This window comes from Panulirus ornatus, chromosome 11 (genome assembly GCF_036320965.1).
Source record: "Panulirus ornatus isolate Po-2019 chromosome 11, ASM3632096v1, whole genome shotgun sequence".
In the NCBI taxonomy this organism is placed as follows: domain Eukaryota; kingdom Metazoa; phylum Arthropoda; class Malacostraca; order Decapoda; family Palinuridae; genus Panulirus; species Panulirus ornatus.
Window position 1 is genome coordinate 59,807,880 of NC_092234.1, and position 15,084 is coordinate 59,822,963.

The 15,084-nt window shown below is 40.3% G+C and overlaps 1 protein-coding gene across 1 annotated transcript in view; it reads left to right on the top strand.

Moving 5' to 3' along the window:
- LOC139751589 (methyltransferase-like protein 22) overlaps positions 1-9,565 on the top strand; it is an 88,854-nt gene extending 79,289 nt beyond the window's left edge. The window contains exon 9 of the mRNA XM_071667188.1: positions 9,280-9,565. The gene's annotated coding sequence lies outside the window, so the exon portion shown is untranslated. The remainder of the gene's footprint in view (positions 1-9,279) is intronic.
- The last annotated feature ends 5,519 nt before the right edge of the window (positions 9,566-15,084 follow it).

Sequence of the window (15,084 nt, forward strand, 5' to 3'; positions counted from 1 at the left end):
ATATATATATATATTTTTTTTTTTTTTTTTTTTTTTTTGCTTTGTCGCTGTCTCCCGCGTTTGCGAGGTAGCGCAAGGAAACAGACGAAAGAAATGGCCCAACCCACCCCCATACACATGTATATACGTACGTCCACACACGCAAATATACATACCTACACAGCTTTCCATGGTTTACCCCAGACGCTTCACATGCCTTGATTCAATCCACTGACAGCACGTCAACCCCAGTATACCACATCGCTCCAATTCACTCTATTCCTTGCCCTCCTTTCACCCTCCTGCATGTTCAGGCCCCTGATCACACAAAATCTTTTTCACTCCATCTTTCCACCTCAATTTGGTCTCCCTCTTCTCCTCGTTCCCTCCACCTCCGACACATATATTCTCTTGGTCAATCTTTCCTCACTCATTCTCTCCATGTGCCCGAACCATTTCAAAACACCCTCTTCTGCTCTCTCAACCACGCTCTTTTTATTTCCACACATCTCTCTTACCCTTACGTTACTTACTTGATCAAACCACCTCACACCACACATTGTCCTCAAACATCTCATTTCCAGCACATCCATCCTCCTGCGCACAACTCTATCCATAGCCCACGCCTCGCAACCATACAACATTGTTGGAACCACTATTCCTTCAAACATACCCATTTTTGCTTTCCGAGATAATGTTCTCGACTTCCACACATTCTTCAAGGCTCCCAGAATTTTCGCCCCCTCCCCCACCCTATGATCCACTTCCGCTTCCATGGTTCCATCCGCTGCCAGATCCACTCCCAGATATCTAAAACACTTCACTTCCTCCAGTTTTTCTCCATTCAAACTCACCTCCCAACTGACTTGACCCTCAACCCTACTGTACCTAATAACCTTGCTCTTATTCACATTTACTCTTAACTTTCTTCTTTCACACACTTTACCAAACTCAGTCACCAGCTTCTGCAGTTTCTCACATGAATCAGCCACCAGCGCTGTATCATCAGCGAACAACAACTGACTCACTTCCCAAGCTCTCTCATCCCCAACAGACTTCATACTTGCCCCTCTTTCCAAAACTCTTGCATTCACCTCCCTAACAACCCCATCCATAAACAAATTAAACAACCATGGAGACATCACACACCCCTGCCGCAAACCTACATTCACTGAGAACCAATCACTTTCCTCTCTTCCTACACGTACACATGCCTTACATCCTCGATAAAAACTTTTCACTGCTTCTAACAACTTGCCTCCCACACCATATATTCTTAATACCTTCCACAGAGCATCTCTATCAACTCTATCATATGCCTTCTCCAGATCCATAAATGCTACATACAAATCCATTTGCTTTTCTAAGTATTTCTCACATACATTCTTCAAAGCAAACACCTGATATATATATATATATATATATATATATATATATATATATATATATATATATATATATATATTTTGTTGTTGGAACCACTACATTGTTGGAACCACTATTCCTTCAAACATACCCATTTTTGTATTTTTGTATGGTTGCGAGGCGTGGGCTATGGATAGAGTTGTGCGCAGGAGGATGGATGTGCTGGAAATGAGATGTTTGAGGACAATGTGTGGTGTGAGGTGGTTTGATCGAGTGAGTAACCTAAGGGTAAGAGAGATGTGTGGAAATAAAAAGAGCGTGGTTGAGAGAGCAGAAGAGGGTGTTTTGAAGTGGTTTGGGCACATGGAGAGAATGAGTGAGGAAAGATTGACCAAGAGGATATATGTGTCGGAGGTGGAGGGAACGAGGAGAAGAGGGAGACCAAATTGGAGGTGGAAAGATGGAGTGAAAAAGATTTTGTGTGATCGGGGCCTGAACATGCAGGAGGGTGAAAGGAGGGCAAGGAATAGAGTGAATTGGAGCGATGTGGTATACCGGGGTTGACGTGCTGTCAGTGGATTGAATCAAGGCATGTGAAGCGTCTGGGGTAAACCATGGAAAGCTGTGTAGGTATGTATATTTGCGTGTGTGGACGTATGTATATACATGTGTATGGGGGGGGGGTTGGGCCATTTCTTTCGTCTGTTTCCTTGCGCTACCTCGCAAACGCGGGAGACAGCGACAAAGTATAAAAAAAAAAAAAAAAAATATATATATATATATATATATATATATATATATATATATATATATATATATATATATATATATATATATATATATATATGCATCCCTGGGGATAGGGGATTAAGAGTACTTCCCATGTATTCCATGCGTGTCGTAGAAGGCGACTAAAAGGGGAGGGAGCGGGGGGCTGGAAATCCTCCCCTCTCATTTTTTTTTTTTTTTTTAATTTTCCAAAAGAAGGAACAGAGGGGGCCAGGTGAGGATATTCCCTCTAAGGCCCAGTCCTCTGTTCTTAACGCTACCTCGCTAACGCGGGAAATGGCGAATAGTTTAAAAGAAAGAATATATATATATATATATATATATATATATATATATATATATATATATATATATATATATATATATATATATATAATCTTTTTCTTTCTTTCATACTAAGGGGAGGGAGCGGGGGCTGGAAATCCTCCCCTCTCGTTTTTTTTTTTTTTTTTTTCCCAAAAGAAGGAACAGAGAATTGGGCCAGGTGAGGGTATTCCCTCAAGGCCCAGTCCTCTGTTCTTAACGCTACCTCGCTAATGCGGGAAATGGCGAATAGTTTGAAAGAAAAGAAAAAGAATATATATATATATATATATATATATATATATATATATATATATATATATATATATATATATATATATATATATATTTATATATACGCTACCTCGCTGAGGCGGGAAATGGCGAATAGTATGAAAGAAAGATATATATATATATATATATATATATATATATATATATATATATATATATATATATATATATATATTTTTATTTTTTTTTTTTTTTATACTTTGTCGCTGTCTCCCGCGTTTGCGAGGTAGCGCAAGGAAACAGACGAAAGAAATGGCCCAACCCACCCCCATACACATGTATATACACACGTCCACACACGCAAATATACATACCTACACAGCTTTCCATGGTTTACCCTGGACGCTTCACATGCCTTGATTCAATCCACTGACAGCACGTCAACCCCTGTATACCACATCGCTCCAATTCACTCTATTCCTTGCCCTCCTTTCACCCTCCTGCATGTTCAGGCCCCGATCACACAAAATCCTTTTCACTCCATCTTTCCACCTCCAATTTGGTCTCCCTCTTCTCCTCGTTCCCTCCACCTCCGACACATATATCCTCTTGGTCAATCTTTCCTCACTCATTCTCTCCATGTGCCCAAACCATTTCAAAACACCCTCTTCTGCTCTCTCAACCACGCTCTTTTTATTTCCACACATCTCTCTTACCCTTACGTTACTTACTCGATCAAACCACCTCACACCACACATTGTCCTCAAACATCTCATTTCCAGCACATCCATCCTCCTGCGCACAACTCTATCCGTAGCCCACGCCTCGCAACCATACAACATTGTTGGAACCACTATTCCTTCAAACATACTCATTTTTGCTTTCCGAGATAATGTTCTCGACTTCCACACATTCTTCAAGGCTCCCAGAATTTTTGCCCCCTCCCCCACCCTATGATCCACTTCCGCTTCCATGGTTCCATCCGCTGCCAGATCCACTCCCAGATATCTAAAACACTTCACTTCCTCCAGTTTTTCTCCATTCAAACTCACCTCCCAATTGACTTGACCCTCAACCCTACTGTACCTAATAACCTTGCTCTTATTCACATTTACTCTTAACTTTCTTCTTTCACACACTTTACCAAACTCAGTCACCAGCTTCTGCAGTTTCTCACATGAATCAGCCACCAGCACTGTATCATCAGCGAACAACAACTGACTCACTTCCCAAGCTCTCTCATCCCCAACAGACTTCATACTTGCCCCTCTTTCCAAAACTCTTGCATTCACCTCCCTAACAACCCCATCCATAAACAAATTAAACAACCATGGAGACATCACACACCCCTGCTGCAAACCTACATTCACTGAGAACCAATCACTTTCCTCTCTTCCTACACGTACACATGCCTTACATCCTCGATAAAAACTTTTCACTGCTTCTAACAACTTGCCTCCCACACCATATATTCTTAACACCTTCCACAGAGCATCTCTATCAACTCTATCATATGCCTTCTCCAGATCCATAAATGCTACATACAAATCCATTTGCTTTTCTAAGTATTTCTCACATACATTCTTCAAAGCAAACACCTGATCCACACATCCTCTACCACTTCTGAAACCACACTGCTCTTCCCCAATCTGATGCTCTGTACATGCTTTCACCCTCTCAATCAATACCCTCCCATATAATTTACCAGGAATACTCAACAAACTTATACCTCTGTAATTTGAGCACTCACTCTTATCCCCTTCGCCTGTGTACAATGGCACTATGCACGCATTCCGCCAATCCTCAGGCCCTTCCACTCATATATATATACACACACACACATTATATATATATATATATATATATATATATATATATATATATATATATATATATATATATATATATATATTTATTTATTTATTCATTATACTTTGTCGCTGTCTCCCGCGTTTGCGAGGTAGCGCAAGGAAACAGACGAAAGAAATGGCCCAACCCCCCCCCCCATACACATGTATATACATACGTCCACACACGCAAATATACATACCTACACAGCTTTCCATGGTTTACCCCAGACGCTTCACATGCCTTGCTTCAATCCACTGACAGCACGTCAACCCCGGTATACCACATCGCTCCAATTCACTCTATTCCTTGCCCTCCTTTCACCCTTCTGCATGTTCAGGCCCCGATCACACAAAATCTTTTTCACTCCATCTTTCCACCTCCAATTTGGTCTCCCTCTTCTCCTTGTTCCCTCCACCTCCGACACATATATCCTCTTGGTCAATCTTTCCTCACTCATCCTCTCCATGTGCCCAAACCACTTCAAAACACCCTCTTCTGCTCTCTCAACCACGCTCTTTTTATTTCCACACATCTCTCTTACCCTTAGGTTACTCACTCGATCAAACCACCTCACACCACACATTGTCCTCAAACATCTCATTTCCAGCACATACATCCTCCTGCGCACAACTCTATCCATAGCCCACGCCTCGCAACCATACAACATTGTTGGAACCACTATTCCTTCAAACATACCCATTTTTGCTTTCCGAGATAATGTTCTCGACTTCCACACATTCTTCAAGGCCCCCAGGATTTTCGCCCCCTCCCCCACCCTATGATCCACTTCCGCTTCCATGGTTCCATCCGCTGCCAGATCCACTCCCAGATATCTAAAACACTTCACTTCCTCCAGTTTTTCTCCATTCAAACTCACCTCCCAATTGACTTGACCCTCAACCCTACTGTACCTAATAACCTTGCTCTTATTCACATTTACTCTTAACTTTCTTCTTCCACACACTTTTCCAAACTCAGTCACCAGCTTCTGCAGTTTCTCACATGAATCAGCCACCAGCGCTGTATCATCAGCGAACAACAACTGACTCACTTCCCAAGCTCTCTCATCCCCCAACAGACTTCATACTTGCCCCTCTTTCCAAAACTCTTGCATTTACCTCCCTAACAACCCCATCCATAAACAAATTAAACAACCATGGAGACATCACACACCCCTGCCGCAAACCTACATTCACTGAGAATCAATCACTTTCCTCTCTTCCTACACGTACACATGCCTTACATCCTCGATAAAAACTTTTCACTGCTTCTATCAACTTTCCTCCCACACCATATATTCTTAATACCTTCCACAGAGCATCTCTATCAACTCTATCATATGCCTTCTCCAGATCCATAAATGCTACATACAAATCCATTTGCTTTTCTAAGTATTTCTCACATACATTCTTCAAAGCAAACACCTGATCCACACATCCTCTACCACTTCTGAAACCACACTGCTCTTCCCCAATCTGATGCTCTGTACATGCCTTCACCCTCTCAATCAATACCCTCCCATATAATTTACCAGGAATACTCAACAAACTTATACCTCTGTAATTTGGGCACTCACTCTTATCCCCTTTGCCTTTGTACAATGGCACTATGCACGCATTCCGCCAATCCTCAGGCACCTCACCATGAGTCATACATACATTAAATAACCTTACCAACCAGTCAACAATACAGTCACCCCCTTTTTTAATAAATTCCACTGCAATACCATCCAAACCTGCTGCCTTGCCGGCTTTCATCTTCCGCAAAGCTTTCACTACCTCTTCTCTTTTTACCAAATCATTTTCCCTAACCCTCTCACTTTGCACACCACCTCGACCAAAGCACCCTATATCTGCCACTCTATCATCAAACACATTCAACAAACCTTCAAAATACTCACTCCATCTCCTTCTCACATCACCACTACTTGTTATCACCTCCCCATTTGCACCCTTCACTGAAGTTCCCATTTGCTCCCTTGTCTTACGCACTTTATTTACCTCCTTCCAGAACATCTTTTTATTCTCCCTAAAATTTAATGATACTCTCTCACCCCAACTCTCATTTGCCCTTTTTTTCACCTCTTGCACCTTTCTCTTGACCTCCTGTCTCTTTCTTTTATACATCTCCCACTCAATTGCATTTTTTCCCTGCAAAAATCGTCCAAATGCCTCTCTCTTCTCTTTCACTAATACTCTTACTTCTTCATCCCACCACTCACTACCCTTTCTAATCAACCCACCTCCCACTCTTCTCATGCCACAAGCATCTTTTGCGCAATCCATCACTGATTCCCTAAATACATCCCATTCCTCCCCCACTCCCCTTACTTCCATTGTTCTCACCTTTTTCCATTCTGTACTCAGTCTCTCCTGGTACTTCCTCACACAGGTCTCCTTCTCAAGCTCACTTACTCTCACCACCCTCTTCACCCCAACATTCACTCTTCTTTTCTGAAAACCCATACAAATCTTCACCTTAGCCTCCACAAGATAATGATCAGACATCCCTCCAGTTGCACCTCTCAGCACATTAACATCCAAAAGTCTCTCTTTCGCACGCCTGTCAATTAACACGTAATCCAATAACGCTCTCTGGCCATCTCTCCTACTTACATAAGTATACTTATGTATATCTCGCTTTTTAAACCAGGTATATATATATATATATATATATATATATATATATATATATATATATATATATATATATATATATATCTTTTTTTTTCTTTCAAACTATTCGCCATTTCCCGCATTAGCGAGGTAGCATTAAGAACAGAGGACTGGGGCTTGGAGGGAATATCCTCACCTGGCCCCCTTCTCTGTTCCTTGTTTTGGAAAATTAAAAAAAAAAAAAAAAAAAAAAAAAACGAGAGGGGAAGATTTCCAGCCCCCCGCTCCCTCCCCTTTTAGTCGCCTTCTGCGACACGCAGGGAATACGTGGGAAGTATTCTTTCTCCCCTATCCCCAGGGATAATATATATATATATATATATATATATATATATATATATATATATATATATATATATATATATATACCTCGCTGAGGCGGGAAATGGCGAATAGTATGAAAGAAAGAAATATATATATATATATATATATATATATATATATATATATATATATATATATATATATATATATATATATATATATATTATATGGGAGGGTATTGATTGAGAGGGTGAAGGCATGTACAGAGCATCAGATTGGGGAAGAGCAGTGTGGTTTCAGAAGTGGTAGAGGATGTGTGGATCAGGTGTTTGCTTTGAAGAATGTATGTGAGAAATACTTAGAAAAGCAAAGGATTTGTATGTAGCATTTATGGATCCGGAGAAGGCATATGATAGAGTTGATAGAGATGCTCTGTGGAAGGTATTAAGAATATATGGTGTGGGAGGAAAGTTGTTAGAAGCAGTGGAAAGTTTTTATCGAGGATGTAAGGCATGTGTACGTGTAAGAAGAGAGGAAAGTGATTGGTTCTCAGTGAATGTAGGTTTGCGGCAGGGGTGTGTGATGTCTCCATGGTTGTTTAATTTGTTTATGGATGGGGTTGTTAGGGAGGTAAATGCAAGAGTTTTGGAAAGAGGGGCAAGTATGAAGTCTGTTGGGGATGAGAGAGCTTGGGAAGTGAGTCAGTTGTTGTTCGCTGATGATACAGCGCTGGTGGCTGATTCATGTGAGAAACTGCAGAAGCTGGTGACTGAGTTTGGAAAAGTGTGTGGAAGAAGAAAGTTAAGAGTAAATGTGAATAAGAGCAAGGTTATTAGGTACAGTAGGGTTGAGGGTCAAGTCAATTGGGAGGTGAGTTTGAATGGAGAAAAACTGGAGGAAGTGAAGTGTTTTAGATATCTGGGAGTGGATCTGGCAGCGGATGGAACCATGGAAGCGGAAGTGGATCATAGGGTGGGGGAGGGGGCGAAAATCCTGGGGGCCTTGAAGAATGTGTGGAAGTCGAGAACATTATCTCGGAAAGCAAAAATGGGTATGTTTGAAGGAATAGTGGTTCCAACAATGTTGTATGGTTGCGAGGCGTGGGCTATGGATAGAGTTGTGCGCAGGAGGATGGATGTGCTGGAAATGAGATGTTTGAGGACAATGTGTGGTGTGAGGTGGTTTGATCGAGTGAGTAACGTAAGGGTAAGAGAGATGTGTGGAAATAAAAAGAGCGTGGTTGAGAGAGCAGAAGAGGGTGTTTTGAAGTGGTTTGGGCACATGGAGAGGATGAGTGAGGAAAGATTGACCAAGAGGATATATGTGTCGGAGGTGGAGGGAACAAGGAGAAGAGGGAGACCAAATTGGAGGTGGAAAGATGGAGTGAAAAAGATTTTGTGTGATCGGGGCCTGAACATGCAGGAGGGTGAAAGGAGGGCAAGGAATAGAGTGAATTGGAGCGATGTGGTATACCGGGGTTGACGTGCTGTCAGTGGATTGAAGCAAGGCATGTGAAGCGTCTGGGGTGAACCATGGAGGGCTGTGTGGGTATGTATATTTGCGTGTGAGGACGTATGTATATGCATGTGTATGGGGGGGGGGGTTGGGCCATTTCTTTCGTCTGTTTCCTTGCGCTACCTCGCAAACGCGGGAGACAGCGACAAAGTATAATAAAAAAAAAAGAAAAAATATATATATATATATATATATATATATATATATATATATATATATATATATATATATATATATATATATATATATAATGTGTGTGTGTATATATATATGAGTGGAAGGGCCATTCTTCATCTGTTTCCAGGTGCTACTCTGCTGATGTGGGAAATGGCAGTCAAATATAGCAAATGAATTATGAAGGAAATATGCATGTAGATTAAATTTTAAGCAGTGACTCAAGGGAAGATGATTTGTTTAACATGAAAGTTTCAGTATTAGAGACAGACCACTCATTACAGAAGATATTGTACATTGATGTAAAGTATGATATTTTTCTTTTTTCTTTGTATGAACTTTTTGTCTTAGATGTTTGTATATTGGGGATGGATATACTGTATACATGTTTATACCAAATATATTGTGTAATGTTCTTGGTTTGTTCTTTGTGGTCTTGATGTTATATGTTGATATATTGGGTAAAGATTTCCTACATACATATTTATGCCATGTTTACTTGAAAATGAAGATATCAGTGATGAAATGAACTTATTTTTTCAAAAGCATGGCTTTAGATTTTTCTTTTTTTCTCATAGTGCACTTCCTGTGCTGCTATGCATTCCAGTATGAAAAGCTCAAAGGATATTTTTTCTGATTAGAATCGGAGAAAACAGGAACTACAAAGCTTTAAACCAGTTGAGAAATAGATTGCTCTTATTTCATACACTGCATACTCAGATCTTCCAGGTGGCCCCCAGATGAACCAGAGCTTTATTCTTATTTAGTCCACCATACAGGTAATGTGGATAACTGGCAAGAAGATTCTTAGTACTGTTAAGTTTTGAAAAAAATGGGTTTTAAGTGTCAAGGGCCTGGTCATTCATTCAACAAAAAGCTTGAATTTAAGAATCGTTATTACCTTAACATACCTTCCTAATATAGAATCCTCTTGTAACGGGATTACGACAGCTCTGTGGAAGTGAACCATGTCTTTCAGGTGGGACCACAGGTCATGACGTTTGGTGGTGTTATGTATCTGTCTTTGTGGATTAAGGGTGTCATATGAGGAGTAAGTGTTCATTGTCAGATGTGGAAACTGCATCTTGGGTGTAATGCATCCTGTGATATGTTAAATCATTATTTGTAATGTTGAAAAGCTGAACAGTATCAAGAATAGAGATGAGGAAGTGTAACTCATATATGTCTTGGAGGCATACTTTTAGGTAGGTTTATGTATGGCAGAGTGGATCTTAAGATTGGATTGGGGTTTGTGGTTGCAGATTCATGATAGATTGTGTCAGTTTTGTACATGTTGTGGGAAGGGGATCTGTGAGCATAGCCAGCTGAAGTGTGAGGCAAAGATGATTTTATAGGTCAGTGTGAGAGATCGAAGTTATTTATGAAGTGGTTTGGGTGATAGGGGTGGGTCTAGTGCAGTTGAAAAACTGGGTGATGAGCATGTTGAAGTGGAATTGCTTTGGAAGTATTTTTGTTTTGTTGTGCAGGTGTTGAAAGTTTGTGGTTGTGAGGCAACTAGTGATTGCTCTTAGTGCTTTGTTTTGTGCTTTTTATAGTTTTGCTACATTTGAAGTTGAAAGGATGGGTGACTAAGCAGATGACATATAGTTCATGTAAGATATTTGGTAACCTGAGGTCTCAGGGCTTAAGATGCATTTATATTTCAAAATGTATGTGATTATTAGTAGAATTTTCTTAGTTTCTGGTAATATTAGAAGATTAGATTTCTGGTGTATATTTTAATATTTTATTTTTTTCATACATGCTTGCCATTTCTGGCATGAGCGAGGTAGCATCAAGGACATAATACGAGATCATTCCACAATACATACTCTGCAACTTTTTGGTACTTCTTTTTTCTATCTTTTAAACTATTCGCCATTTCCCGCATTAGCGAGGTAGCGTTAAGAACAGAGGACTCGGCCTTTTTTGGAATATCCTCACCTGGCCCCCCTCTGTTCCTTCTTTTGGAAAATTAAAAAAAAAAAGAGAGGGGAGGATTTCCAGACCCCCGCTCCCTCCCCTTTTAGTCGCCTTCTACGACATGCAGGGAATACGTGGGAAGTATTCTTTCTCCCCTATCCCCAGGGATACTATAACCTATATATCGTACTATTGATATATTTATTTTTTTTTTTGTACTCATTTATCTGTCTTTCTTTTACTGTGAAACTTCAAAATATTGGAATTTTATATATAAGGCTCAGAATGACAAAGATTTATTTTAGAACTGAGGTAGATTGTCAGGTATGTATTACATCTGTACAGATATTTATACAAAGGCCTAATACAGACACTACCCATTAATGTACAACATTTGTGTACTTTGTTGCCAACCAAGCTCATATGAAGTACAACAATGTAAAGATAACAGCACTGGACGAAGAAAAATAAGCTTCAGCCTTTCTCATGAAAACTATTACAGATTATCTGCCTCTCTAACTTGCTTTATCCACAAGAAATACTGAGGAAATGGTGGAAAAGTTGTGAAAAACAAAGCAGAAAAGTTATAATGACAGTAGATATCTGTGGTGTCACTTAGGCTCTTGACCAGCAAATGCTGCATGTTAATTTTTTCCCCAAATTTGAATTTGAATACAAAAACCTATAAAGAGATTAGGATAGAAGAATTAGGAAAAGCTTTTAAAGTGTCATCAGTTGCTGAAGATTAAAAGAGATGGGTGAAGGATGAAATAAGCTAAACTCATACAAAAAATCAAATTAGTGCTCTTGTTAATTTTGAAAGGAACCTGGATGCCATAAGGGCAAAATTAGGGATTAGTGTGTCCATACCATCTAGGTGATCCCTCACCAGCTCTTTCAACCACACTCTTATCATCACACCTCTATTTTACCCTTTTATTACTTACTGAGTCAAACTATATCAAACCATATATTGTCTTGAAATATTTAATTTCCAACACATCCACCCTCTGAACATCATCAGTAGCCCTCACTGCACCGCACTGCACTGTACCCTCAAACATTCTCATTTTTGCCCTCCCAGATAAGGATCTCTCTTACCACATATTCCTCAATGCTCCCAGAACTTTTACCCCTCTCACCCACTGGCTATGATTGCTAACCTGGCAAATTTTAAATGTTTGCATGCTCAGTTGGTAATCTGAAGGATATATATACATATGTATATACATACACATCACCCCAACATTCTCTCTTCTTTTCTGAAAACCTCTACATATCTTCACCTTCGCCTCCACAAGATAATGATCAGACATCCCTCCAGTTGCACCTCTCAGCACATTAACATCCAAAGGAAGGAGACTTGTGTGAGGAAGTACCAGGAGAGACTGAGTACAGAATGGAAAAAGGTGAGAACAAAGGACGTAAGGGGAGTGAGGGAGGAATAGGATGTATTTAGGGAAGTAATGATGGCTTGCGCAAAGATGCTTGTGGCATGAGAAGCGTGGGAGGTGGGCAGATTAGAAAGGGTAGTGAGTGGTGTGATGAAGAAGTAAGATTATTATTGAAAGAAAAGAGAGAGGCATTTGGACAACTTTTGCAGGGAAATAATAGAAATGAGTGGGAGATGTATAAAAGAAAGAGGCAGGAGGTCAAGAGAAAGGTGCAAGAGGTGAAAAAGAGGGCAAATGAGAGTTGGGGTGAGAGAGTATCATTAAATTTTAGGGAGAATAAAAAGATGTTTTGGAAGGAGGTAAATAAAGTGCATAAGACAAGGGAACAAATGGGATCTTCAGTGAAGGGGGCTAATGGGGAGGTGATAACAAGTAGTGGTGATGTGAGAAGGAGATGGAGTGAGTATTTTTAAGGTCTGTTGAATGTGTTTGATGATAGAGTGGCAGATATAGGGTGTTTTGGTCGAGGTGGTGTGCAAAGTGAGAGGGTTAGGGAGAATGATTTGGTAAACAGAGAAGAGGTAGTAAAAGCTTTGCGGAGGATGAAAGCCGGCAAGGCAGCAGGTTTGGATGGTATTGCAGTGGAATTTATTAAAAAAGGGGTGACTGTGTTGTTGATTGGTTGGTAAGATTATTTGATGTATGTATGACTCATGGTGAGGTGCCTGAGGATTGGCGGAATGCCAGTGACAAAGGGGATAAAAGTGAGTGCTCAAATTACAGAGGTATAAGTTTGTTGAGTATTCCTGGGAAATTATATGGGAGGGTATTGATTGAGAGGGTGAAGGCATGTACAGAGCATCAGACTGGGGAAGAGCAGTGTGGTTTCAGAAGTGGTAGAGGGAGGGTGTGTGGATCAGGTGTTTGCTTTGAAGAATGTATGTGAAAATACTTAGAAAAACAAATGGACATGTATGTAGCATTTATGGATCTGGAGAAGGCATATGATAAGAATTGATAGAGATGCTCTGTGGAAGGTATAAAGAATATATGATGTGGGAGGCAAGTTGTTAGAAGCAGTGAAAAGTTTTTATCGAGGATGTAAGGCATGTGTATGTGTAGGAAGAGAGGAAAGTGATTGGTTCTCAGTGAATGTTGGTTTGCGACAGGGGTGTGTGATGTCTCCATGGTTGTTTAATTTGTTTATGGATGGGGTTGTTAGGGAGGTGAATGCAAGAGTTTTGGAAAGAGGGGCAAGTATGCAGTCTGTTGTGGATAAGAGAGCTTGGGAAGTGAGTCAGTTGTTGTTTGCTGATGATGCAGCGCTGGTGGCTGATTCATGTGAGAAACTGCAGAAGCTGGTGCCTGAGTTTGATAAAATGTGTGAAAGAAGAAAGCTGAGAGTAAATGTGAATAAGAGCAAGGTTATTAGGTACAGTAGGGTTAAGGGACAAGTCAATTGGGAGGTAAGTTTGATTGGAGAAAAACTTGAGGAAGTGAAGTGTTTTAGATATCTGGGAGTGGATTTAGCAGCGGATGGAACCATGGAAGCAGAAGTGAGTCACAGGGTAGGGGAGAGGGCGAAAGTTCTGGGAGCATTGAAGAATGTGTGGAAGGTGAGAACATTATCTTGGAAAGCAAAAATGGGTATGTTTGAAGGAATAGTGGTTCCAACAATGTTATATGGTTGTGAGGCATGGGCTTTAGATAGAGCTGTGCGGAGGAGGGTAGATGGGTTGGAAAAGAGATGTTTGAGGACAATATGTGGTGTGAGGTGGTTTGATAGAGGAAGTAATGAAAGGGTAAGAGAGATGTGTGGTAATAAAGAGAGTGTCGTTGAGAAAGCTGAAGAGGGTGTTTTGAAATGGTTTGGTCACATGGAGAGAATGAGTGAGGAAAGATTGACCAAGAGGATATATGTGACTGAGGTGGAGGGAACGAGGAGAATTGGGAGACCTAATTGGAGGTGGAAAGATGGAGTGAAAAAGATTTTGAGTGATCGGGGCCAGAACATGCAGGAGGGTGAAAGGCCTGCAAGGAATAGAGTGAATTGGAACGATGTGGTATACCGGGGTCGACGTGCTGTCAATGGATTGAACCAGGGCATGTGAAGCGTCTGGGGTATACCATGGAAAGTTCTGTGGTTCCTGGATGTGGAAAGGGAGCTGTGGTTTCGGTGCATGTAAATACTTGTATTAAATCACCCCTTAGCTTCCTCATTTCTAAGCTAAGTAGATTCATATTGTGTAATCTTATTTTCGTACTGTACTGTACTTTACTTGCTCCATTCTGTTTCTTTTCTTTTTTTTATGGTAGGATGACGAAAACTGAACACAATATTCAAGATGGGGACAAATCAATAAATTGTAAAGAGTAAGGATGATTTCCCTAGACTTGATTTGTATGAAAGCCCTACCTATGAATCCAAGAATTTTCTCCACCGTCACTGTTTCTCTGCAATGCTCACCTGATTTTAGGTCACCTGAAATTATTACGCCCAAGTTTTTTTTTTTCCCTCATTTACGTTTTGGACTTCAACAGAATTTATATTGTAGCTTGCCTTTTCGTTTTTGTTACCGATATGTAAAACTTTGGGCTTATCGATATCAAATTCATTT